Source organism: Sciurus carolinensis, unplaced genomic scaffold, assembly GCF_902686445.1.
Source record: "Sciurus carolinensis unplaced genomic scaffold, mSciCar1.2, whole genome shotgun sequence".
NCBI classification, from domain to species: domain Eukaryota; kingdom Metazoa; phylum Chordata; class Mammalia; order Rodentia; family Sciuridae; genus Sciurus; species Sciurus carolinensis.
Genome location: NW_025920183.1, coordinates 747,026 through 758,987, shown reverse-complemented (window position 1 = coordinate 758,987; position 11,962 = coordinate 747,026).

The window sequence follows — 11,962 nt, the reverse complement described above, 5'->3', positions numbered from 1 at the left end:
GTGATGATTGTAATGAAATAATCCTGGAAGATGAGGGGGATTAGAAGGGTGAGTGTGATAATAGGATATTACTATAGAAATTTAAGTTCCACAGGGGGAAGTGAGCCCAAGAAAGAAAGAAGAGAAATCCATAATGCAGAAGAGAAAGAAATCTGACATTTTTAAAAAGGTCTTCATTATCATGTATAAAAAAATACTCATGAAGTGCCTAACTAAAAGAGAATAAAACTGAAGAGAGATTTAAAGATCACTGTGGTGATAGAAGGATTGGCTACAAGTCCACTGGGGCTATTTCTCCATCAATAATTTAAAAAATTTATTTAGACAATGGGAGAATAGTCAATTTAGCATTTAACAGAGCTCCATCATTACTTTATCTTCTGTTGCTTTGTGTAAGTCTGATCCTCTAAATAGCTTTAAACCTTTCTGATGTCCTACAATGGAGTTTTCAAGACAAAGAATAAAATGATTTGGTCAAAATGAAAAAGGCTGTAATAAGAAATCGAATACTTTTAGAGGAAAACAACTGCCACTTCTCATGATCAAGGAGTTCATTTGTAATAGCTATTCATCAGAGACAAGTAAGAAAATGCTGGGAAGTACTCAGATTCTCTAAGATATATGTCCCAACTGCTCTTTTGACTGTGCTTGATGTTGTTAAGTTCTTTGCTTTTTGAAGTTGAAGGACTCTATTAAATAACAAAAGACTCTTCTTGTTTGGACTATTGCCTCTAATTTGTGGTATAAATTTTGGCCCATGACAGTTCAAAGTCAAGACAGTTAACACCATGGATGTTATTACCACCAATGTGTGGATAATTTTAGATGTTGCAGCTGATTTGTAAACTTTAATTTAAAACATGGCATAGCTGCTGATATTTAGTGCAAATTTAAAATATTATTATTGATTGGAAGTTATACTTTTGGAGTTCTTAAATAGTCAATGACTACCTAAGCTATTATTTAATTAAGCTTTTTTTGTTTAGTATCATTGCTGCACTTTATTATGGTGATCTTCAGCATAATTTTATTAGCTTGTAGGGCAAATTTACCTTTTTGCATTAAATTTTCAAAAATGACAGTGATTATGAAACTTTGTCCTAATGTACAAATTTGAATGTATTACATTCATTCTTTGAATTTGATGAAAATAACGGATACATATATGTGGATGTAATAAGCTGTATGTACGTTTTACTTTCAGTTTATTTTTAATTACCTAACAGATTTAGAATGTATATTTATCATTTTTATTGGTTCTAAATATTTCAGAGTTTCATCTAATGGTTCTATTTTAAATGTATCAATCACTTACTAATATATATTTTGAGGTTAGTCTATGCTTTTTATTTTGATTTTTCATTTTACTTACTATTTGTTCATTTGTATTATTATTCCATTATAGTTAAAGAACATGAAATGTTGCTTTTCTAGAACCTTCTCAGAAATCCTTTGTAAACCTTTTATAGGTGGTTAATTTTGGGGTAGGGGGGTAATTACTTCTTGTTTATACAAAAATAGTCAGTGTACTTTTGTAGTAAATAACAATATAGCTGTCAAGTATCAGTATCAATTATGCTTTCTAATGATGTTTATAGCTCTGCTAGTTCTTTGTATATATCATATGTCATTTCTGAGCACAGTGCTAAAACCTCCAAATTGGTTTATTTTCTCTGTATGTTAGTTTTGTATCACTGAAACAAAACACCAGAGAAAATCAATTCATGAAGAGGAAAGTTTTATTTTGGTTCATAGCTTTGGGGATTTCCATCTACAATTGTTTGACTTCTGGCTCTGTAGTGAGGTAGCACTCCATGGCGGCACTACATGTGGAGAAAAACCATTCACTTCATGTGAAAAAGAGAGAGGAAAGAGGAGGGTTGGGGTCCCACTATTCCCAAGGAGGACATGACCTCTAATGATCTAAGACCTCTGACAAGACCTCACTGATTAGTTTCCACCACCTCCCAGTATTTGGGGATGTCTCACTGGTTGGGGACTAACAGATGGGCCTTTAGGGAACATTCCAGATCCAAACTGCAGCACCATAGTTCTAAAAATGTTTACTGTACATATTTAAATACATACTATAGGCTATACATGTTATAATATTTTATAGACTTAATATAACTTTTATCATAATACAAGTCTTTATTTTTCTCTTGTGATAGTTAAATAATGAATTCATAAACTAGAATATTGGTAAAAACTCTCCATGAAAGCATCATAAATAGAAAAAATAGAACACATATATTTTTAAATGAAAGTGACATAAAATATGGAACATCTCAACATTATAAACTATAATTGAGAAATATGTGGTAAAGAAAATTAAAAGGTGGTAAAAATTAAAGATGAATGCTATTAAGGTAAAAGAGTTCATAAATAATAAATATATTTACTTGTATCTACACTTGAATAGAAATCATAAAGTTTAAGAAAATTACTGACAATAGATTTAGGTCAGTTATATTTTTCATAAAAAGCACATTTGGATTTACATTTAAATATTCATACTTCTATATACAAGCAGTTAATCCTTGCAAATGAAATTTATGATATTATTATAAAATGAAAATATTTAACCATAAATTGCATAAAGTTATGCAAGTCCTCTACAATGAAAATGTAAAATATTGTGAGAAGAAATAAAGAAGACTAAATAAATGGGAACAAATGCCATATTTATTGTTTAGAAACCTTAATATCAATATTACAATGAACTTCCTACTAAAATTTTTCAATGTACTCATATTTGAAAAGAACTTATCTTTTAAATTCTGCTTGGGTTTGCTGAGCATTTTGAATCTATGAGATGAATCTGTAAGATGAATCCAAAAAAATTTTTTACCATAGTAAATTATTCCTGACCTAGAAATCTAGTTATACATATGAGACCACTTGATATTTCTCACTTGTCACCCTCTGTTCATTATTTTTTTGTTTTGTTTTTTTAAATAAACTTTTTTATTTTGTAACAGTTTTAGATTCCCAGAAAAATTGTAGAATTCTCATGTATCTCACACCCAAGTTGCCCTATTTTTAACATCTTACATGAATATAATACTTTTGTCATTAATGAATCAGATTATTATTAACTAATGTTCTTATTTTCTATAAATTCTTTAGTTTTTATCTCATGTCCTTTTTTCTGTTTCAAGATCCAACCCAGATACCCCATTGTATTTAGTTATCATGTCTCCTTAGGTTCCTTATAACTATCATAGTTGAGAATGTGTATTTTTAAATTTTTTTTAGCTTAAATCCTTTCACATGTTTATAAAAACTCATTTATAGTTCTTCTCTGCTAATTGTTATATCTGTGCCATTTGTTTCTTCTGATTGCCTATTTCTTTGATTATGGATCACATTATTGTGCTTCTTCAAATGTCTAGAAAATTTCAAGTTCTATTATTGACATTGCAATTGATTTATCAGGGTCAATCTCAATTAATTGCCCTCTAAATCATGTTTTGATTTTGTTTTGTTTTCCTGGAAAATACTTCAGTTACTGATGATCTTTTCAATCTTGTTAGGTTTGGCTTCTTTTCTTCTTACTTATTGTGTCTCTCTAAGTCTTAACCTTTGTCACAGTGTGAAGGTCATGGTTCTTAGTTCTAATGCATGGCATTTTGGGAAGTCTCAACTGAGTGTCTGAGATTCATTACAAAGTTTCTAAGCACTTTGCATCGCATAATTGTCTTCTGTTATCTCTCATTAGTTACCAACTCTAAAGTTTTGTTATCAAGTCCTGCCATTCATATAACCTTGACAAAGAGCCTGGACAGCTCAATCCTTGGTGGAGAACTTATAAGGAACACCTCACAGACTTCTGGTATTCTCTATTCACCTCTATTTTTTAAAAAAGTAATTGGTACATAACAATTATACAGAGTAGTGTGTTTAGTTTTGACTTATTTGTGCATGTGCATAACATAATTTGATCTATTTTATTCCCCAGTACCTCTCCTTGGCCTTCCTTTCCCCCTCCCCTGATCTTCTACCTTTACCCTACTGGCCTCACTTCTTTGTTCATGAGAGCCCTTTTTCCTTTTTTACTCTTTGGCTTCCACATATGAGAGAAAACATATGAGCCTTGACTTTCTGAGTTTGACTTATGTTGCTTAATACAATGCTCTCATGTTCCATCCATTTTCCTGCAAATGACATAATTTAATTATTATTGGAATAAATAATACTCTTTGAATTTTTTCTTTGAATAAAACTCCACTGTGCATGCATATCAAATTTTCTCTGTTCATTCATCTGTTGAGGAGCATCTAGGCTGGTTCCATACTTGCCTTGTGGTGAATTGTGCTGCTGCAAACAAGGGTGTGTACATAACTCTGTAGTACGCTGACTCTAGTTCTTTCAGGTAAATATGGAGGAATGATATTGCTAGATGATATGGTGGTTCCATTCCTAGTTTCTTGAGAAACGTCCATACTAACTTCTATGATGACTGTACTAATTTACTTTCCTACCAACAATGTATGAGTTCCTTTTCTCCCCACATCCTTGCTGACAATTATTTCTATTTGTATTCTTGATGATTACCATTCTAGCTGGAGTGAGATGAAATCTCAGTGTTTTTCCCTACATTTACTGCCACTCTTCTCAAAATTTCCAGCATCCTCAGCATCCTCAGTACCAGTGTTTGTCTCCTTAGCTCAGTGAGTCCACTGTGATTTGTTTCAATTTTTTGTGCTGTGGTTCAGAAAGTGATCCTGGCACAAATTCAGAGAAAATTGGAGCCAAATCTAAATTTCATTTCTCTCAAGAATTACCTTTCTACATTGTCTTATTTGCTAGTGCCTAAAAACACTTCTCTTATGTATTTTAGTCAGTTTTATGTTTGACTATGGCAGGAGAACAAGTTTAATTATAATTTTCCTATGTTTTGATAGTTTTTATATTTTGTAGAATTTTAATATGTTTATTACATGTTAGTGATAATTGATATAGAAAAAATGATTCAGGAAAGAGATGTTAACAGTATTTGTGTGGGAGGACAGTGTTGAAGTGTTAAAGAGTGTAATCAGAAAAAACCTCTCTGATGTTGTAATATGTAGCTGTAGAAGTTGATTCCTTTGTCTAATATATATATCTAGGCCTTCACAATCATTTTTTCCCCTATCCTCAGTCCTTCTGTATTTTTTTCTCCTTGGTACTCATAATTATCTACCATATTCTCTCTATTTATATTTACATGGATGTATACTGTATATATCTATATCTGTGTACTATATATACTCTACAGAATTAGAATATAGATACAGATATGTATATATAGTAGAGCATGTAGCATATATATATGTATGCTATATACCATACTATACTATCTATATGTATACTGCGTATAGCATAGATAGCATGTATAGATACTGGGTATATGTGCATATATAATATATATATGGAATGACACATACATACATGAAGTATCTTGTTTACTGAACCCCATTAGAATATAAGCTCTATGCTTATATTCTATAGTGATTTTTGAATGTTATGTTCATTGTTGAATCCCCAGATCCTAGAAAGTGCTTATGTTATAAGGAAGTGATAAATAAACACAGCTAAGAGAGAGACTGAAGGAATGAACAAAAAGTTATTCAGGCAGAGGAAGAAGTAAGTGCAAAGGTCATGAAGTGACAGTATGTCTCTAAAGGTCAGTGTAGCTGGAACAGAGTGATTCCGGGAAACACTGGCCACAGATAAAAGAAGAAAAGCAAGAGTTGAGGGCAGGCAAAAGCCAGGGTAGGCCCCTTAGGCCACAGTAATGACTTTTGCTCCTACTTTGGAGTGACACATTAAGCAATTTGGATGGCTCATATTAGTGGTGAGACCTCATGGCAGTTTTTACAGGACTGCTCTGACTGATGTGTCAAGAATTGATTGAAGTGCCAATAATGAAAGCAGATACACTGGTTAGTAGTTTATGTAATAACATTTTTCCCAATATTTGCTATTGTTCAATCTATGTTAGAGCAATTTTTTGTGCAGGGTGCTGCTGCTGCTTCTCATCAATCCTGAGCAAGATAAAGTAAAAGCAAATATAAAGTGTCATTACAAATAAAGCAGAGAGAGACAGATCTTGAAAATTATAAGACTGGACTTAAATCATGTACATGTAAGCAAATACTTTATATTAATTACCCTTCATAAATTTCAATGATTGTATATGTGAATGTAAGACACTTTAAATAATATATTAAACTTGGTTTATAGAATTTTAAAAAACATATACCTTTGACTTTAGGAAGAAAGTCCACTCAAATATGTCTCAATGATTGCAGACTTGCTATTTCTGGTATAAAATAAATGCTCTTCAAATGTTTAAATTTAAATTTAAATAAAGCCTGTTATATTTAGTGAACATATCTTTTTAACTCTAAATTATTTAGTCATAGAAGAAACTACACCCAAACTGACTTAACCATAATTAAGTAATGGTAAGTATTTGTATACTGAACCCACATTTTAATGAAATAATTTGCATAGTTGCAAGTTCTAATGTAATCTAACGACTATAATGGAGACGCCAAAAACCCATTCTGTATTGTGTCAATAGGGTTGAAGAGCCTTAGCACTAAATGGTAAATGGTTTGATAAGAAGGCCTTGGCAAATTTCTGTGTTCAGAGACATAATATTGATTTCCCTGAACACACACACACACACACACACAAACACACACACAATTTACCAACTCCCAGAGATCACTGACAAATATTCTAACATAAACAACAGTGACCTCTGTTCTTTCATCTTCTAATTATTTATTGGAAGGTAATTTAATTGTATTTTTCTAAAACTTTCTTAGTTATTAGTATGCTGCAAACTAAAAATAATTAACATCTGATTAGTGTTTATCATGTGTTAAGCAACATACTATAAGGTTTATACAGATGTTTCATTAATCACTAAACCCTTGTGAGTGAAGTGCCACTGTAATTCTCACTTTAGAGACAAGATAACAAGGCTAAAGGTTAATTTCCCAAGTTCATTTGGACTCTATATGCCTTGCAGAAATTCAGGTTCTGGTTCCATAAGGCAGCAATTATCCACTGCACAGATGTTAATTTGTTTTTGAAACTACACTGAGTATAATTAAATATCAATGTTAAAATTAAATTATGTTAAATAAAGCAATACTTAACCACTTATTTTAAAAACATCCTTCTTCTAAAACTTAACTGGTTTTCAAAGTTCTACTTCTCAAACCAGTAAATCAAATATATTCTGTGTCCAATCAGGAAGGATCAGGATGAAAACTTTTGTTTTTAGAGACCTGGGAATAATATGTGGGAATAATATGTTTATAGCAATAGTGCTTGATCACAGAGTAAATTATGACCCAACCTTATTTTTCCATTATCTGCTACTGTGTAACAAATATTTCCAACATATAGGCTTAAAACAATACTGTTGTTTTTCACAGTTCTCTGTGTGTCTGGGTTTACCCAGGTTTTCTCACTTGGAGATTCATACTGTGATGCAGAGGACTGGACTGAGATCATCTAAGAGCTTGACCAGGCTGGCCATTCTTGGTGACTCACCCACATGGCAGGCAGTTAATGGTGAGTGTTGGCTCTGAACTTGCCTGGGGCTATTGACTGAAGCTTCTGTGTTCATACACAGCATTCCATGTTATTAGATTTTGCAGAACAAGGCAGCTTGGTTCTCAGAGATTTTCTCAAAACTGAGTTCCAAGAAGTCTACCTGGAAGTTGCAAAGGATACCTGGAATATCACTTCTACCTTGTTATATAGGAATGGGCAATCAAGGGTCAAGAGGAGAGAAATAAGCTTTTTCCTCTTGAAGGAGGACTGTGACATGTGTACAGAGTGAAGAAAGTGATGATAGTCATATTTGCAGGTGAAATGCCATACTTACAAATCACATCCCTGTCAGAATGCTGTCAATAATTTGAGTTGAACTTGAAACAAATTATGTAGTGAAGCACTGGCATGAGAAACTTAGCAGAAAACACCTCATGTGGACCATAAAATTTTTCTTTTTAAAGGACTAGAGTTCATGTTTAGAGAAGAAAACAAAACAACAAACAAAAAATCTCAATAAAAAGAGTTGATGGTGTACCATATCTAGAGTTTCTACATATTGACTTGAACATGAGACTTTATTAGACTACTTTTGTGGAATGAATTTTAATCTGCTTTTGCTATGTAACACCAGGAATAAACTTGCCATTTTCAGAGTTGGTATTTTCTCAGGGATGTGAGGGAGAATTGGTTCTAGGCTTCTCTCCTAATTTCTGGTGATTTGTTGGTAGTCTGGCATTTTGGTTTTGTAAAAGCATTATCCTGATCTCTGTCCTTGCCTTTCCATGATGTTCGCCCTAAAGGGTATCTTTCTTGTCCAAATTTTTCCTTTTTATAAGGATGCTAGTTGTGCAGGATTAGTGTCTGCCCTAATGACCATTAACAATGTTTTAGTTACTGCTGTTTACTTACTGCTTCTAAGTTCTCTTATGTTTCTTGTGAAACTCGATGTTTCATCTTTTGTGACAGATTGAATTTTAATGATGCTCTCATCTCTTTATTTCATTGGATCCCTTTATATCCTCAGTATTCAGCAAAGTTGAATTTCTTTTTTTCCCTCCCACCATTTAAAAAATTTATTGGTTCATTTTAGATATACATTACAACAGAATACATTTTGATACTATTATATAGGCAGGGAATATATCTTATTCTAGTTTGGATCCCTAAACTTGAATTTCTATTCATTCAATGGGGGCATTGTTATGGCAGTTTGTATATTACTTTTATAAAAATATTATCTGTATTTATATATGAACATTCATATATTTTAACATATAGTTTAATATTTGGAAGCACATCTATGAAATATTGGGTTATATCGCTGAACACCTGGTGAGTGAGTCCCAGAAAGAAGTGAAATAATGCCACACCCACAAGGTAGCGAATGCCAAACATAGGATGTTTCCATTCTTTCTTACCTCTCTCCTTTTCTTCTTTATCAATTGGAGAATAAGAAATGACCCCAGACTTCCAGGGAAAAACTAGCTATTCTTGATCTAAGGTAAGAAATAACCACCAGAAATAGCCTAAATTTGTTCAGTTAATCAATAACAATTATTCTCAATGAATACATGTTTTAAAGACAATCTGTCAGTGATAGCTTTAGATAATCAATCAGGAACAGATGCATTCCACAAACATACCTCTGATAGCAACCAGTAAACAACATAGCAACCCAACAACTATGCTTCCACAGAGCCTGTCAACCTACTTAAACTTTTGCAATTTTAAATACTCCTGCACTTTATGTTGCCCACAAAGGGCAGATTAGCAGATTGCCCAACTCATAGATTACACATGATGGCTCTAGCTTTCTCTTAGTATGCTAAGGTATAAATTCAGCTTCATCTTTTTATTTCAGATATTAGTTAATTCACCATTTTTAACAAGTTGAACTAAATTAACATATTAATTACCTGTTAATAGTTAATATTTTAATTAATGAATTCATAGTTAATATTCAAATCATGCAAGAAATATTCTTGTCAAGTTGAATTCAACAGTAATCAGTCATTAAACAATATCAATGTATTACCCACTTCAAGGATGTAAGTAATCATGAGGTACAGGTATAGAAGAGAGACATCTTCAACTACCCACGCAGATTTCTAATCCCTTTGTCTTCTTAAAGAAAAGCTCTCTCTTAGATTAGCATGTGATGCCTCAGTAACATGCATGCTACATTATTTATACAGAAGAAGGCCTTTTCTCTCCTAAAGCATTTCCATTTTATACAGAGTTATTTTGTACATAGAATTTTTCACGGGACTCATTATCCAGAGATTCTAGGTTTGTTTGCCATAAACCATCCTAGAAGACTGATTTCCCATAGATGAGATCTTTCCTGTAGCAAATAAAAATTAGTTAGTGGGCATATACTCCTGATTTGTAGAATTACCAGCTAAAGGAAAGAATATATTGCAGATTTTTTGCCTAATCCTTTTCTTAAAAATTCATAATGAAAATGTAACTAACACCTTAGAATAATCAAATTGCAAAGGAAAATATTTTCTTTTAAAAGTAGAGAAATATCTTAAATTAGTACTTAAGAAATGATTTAAAATAAAAGTAAAACTATAGAATAAATGGGCACTGAGACATCCTCTGGTTCCCTTGACCATATTTAAGCCATGATGAGAAACAGTCCATTCATAAATATTATAGCACTAAATGCTTAAAAAACTTATCCCATGGGCTAGGGATATGGCTCAGTTGGTAGAGTCCTTGCCTGGTAAGCACAAGGCCCTGGATTCAGTCCCCAGCACTGCAAAACAAAAATAAAAACAAAAACTTATCTCATGCCAGGTCCTGTGGTACATTCCCAGGGTTTGGGAGGTTGAGGAAGAAGGATTGTGAATTCAAAGACATCCTTGGTAACTTACAGAGGGCCTAAGCAATTTAGCAAGATCCTGTCTCTAAATCAAAAATTTATTTAAAAAGGGCTGGAGATGTGGTTAGTTGTTAAGTGCCCGTGGGTTCATTTCCTGGTACCAAATAATACTATTAATAATATAATTTAATAAAAAAGTAAAAAGAGACCAAATAGTGAATATGACACACGATTTTCAAAAAGTTCTTAGATATGCTATGGAACAGAAGTCTGGTCAGCCTGAATCTTCATCAAGACTCACAACTCTGGATAGTACAAGGACACCACTTGATCACAAATGCCAGTCATATTTGTCAGAATTAGAACCTGGCAATAATTAAAAATGTATTTTCACCTCACAGTTGACAGATATGATAGTGTTCATGAAGGTTGTTAATAATTTCTTCCATTTACCCACATCCTGCTGCTAACATCAATGAGAAAGGTCTAATTCCCACTTCTCATGAATCTGGGATGGGACCTCTGAGACTATATCATAAGAAGCTTTATAGTTTTCTGTTATAGTTTCTGACACTCTTGGAAGACTAGCTCTTAGGTTGCTCTGTCAGGGAACCAGACACTATAGTGTGAGACAACCAAATCACTTGGATAGTTCATGTGTAGGTGCTTCAAATGACAGTCAGTATAAGCATGCTCAAACTGTCATAACAAAATACCAGGGGTTGTCTGGGTTAAACAGAAAGTATATTTTCTCACTGTTGGTTTTCTAATCTCTCTCATAAGGGCACCAGATCAGAAAGACTAAAGACCTATAGTCTCAGGACCTCAACTAACCATAATCACTTTCAAAACCTCCATTTCTAAGTACCTATTACATTGGTGGTTAGGAAGTCAACATATAAAATTTGGTGGGAACATGCACTCAGTCATAGCACAGTCCTAAGTGGGTTAACCAGCATTGCCAACCATGATCTTCAACATCAAATCCAGTTCGGATGATTTTAGCCCCAGCTAATTTTTACTGCAACTTGATAATAAATTCCAAGGTAAAACCATTCAATGAACTGTAGTTAACCCACTTAACCATGAATGATGATAAAGTTTAGTTTTAGGACACTAAATCTCGAGGTGGCTTTTATGCAACAAAAGCTAATATAATAGAAATTACAATCAGAAGTTGAAGTGCTACTATAACAAAAACTATAGCACTGTGGCATCGTTCAGGGACCACAAAGAAAGCAAAATGTGAAAGTGTATTGAGGAGATCATTTGCTAACCTGAATGACAGTGAGATTTTATAGCTGAAAGATGGAGAAAAGGGGGTCTATATTAAACATGGGATGAAAATTTAGCAAACTGCTGACTACGGTCATGTTGAAAGATAAAATATTCCTAATAAGATGGTAGATTTGACTGAGGAAACAACCAAAAATGTTGAAAATGTCAATTTTTTAAAACTACATATTATATGAATATAAAGAAATGAGAAAAAAATATTAGGACTCAAGTAAATTTAGACAAATACATAGACTTGCTAGTTTCAAACATAAAACATTATCATTTAAAAGT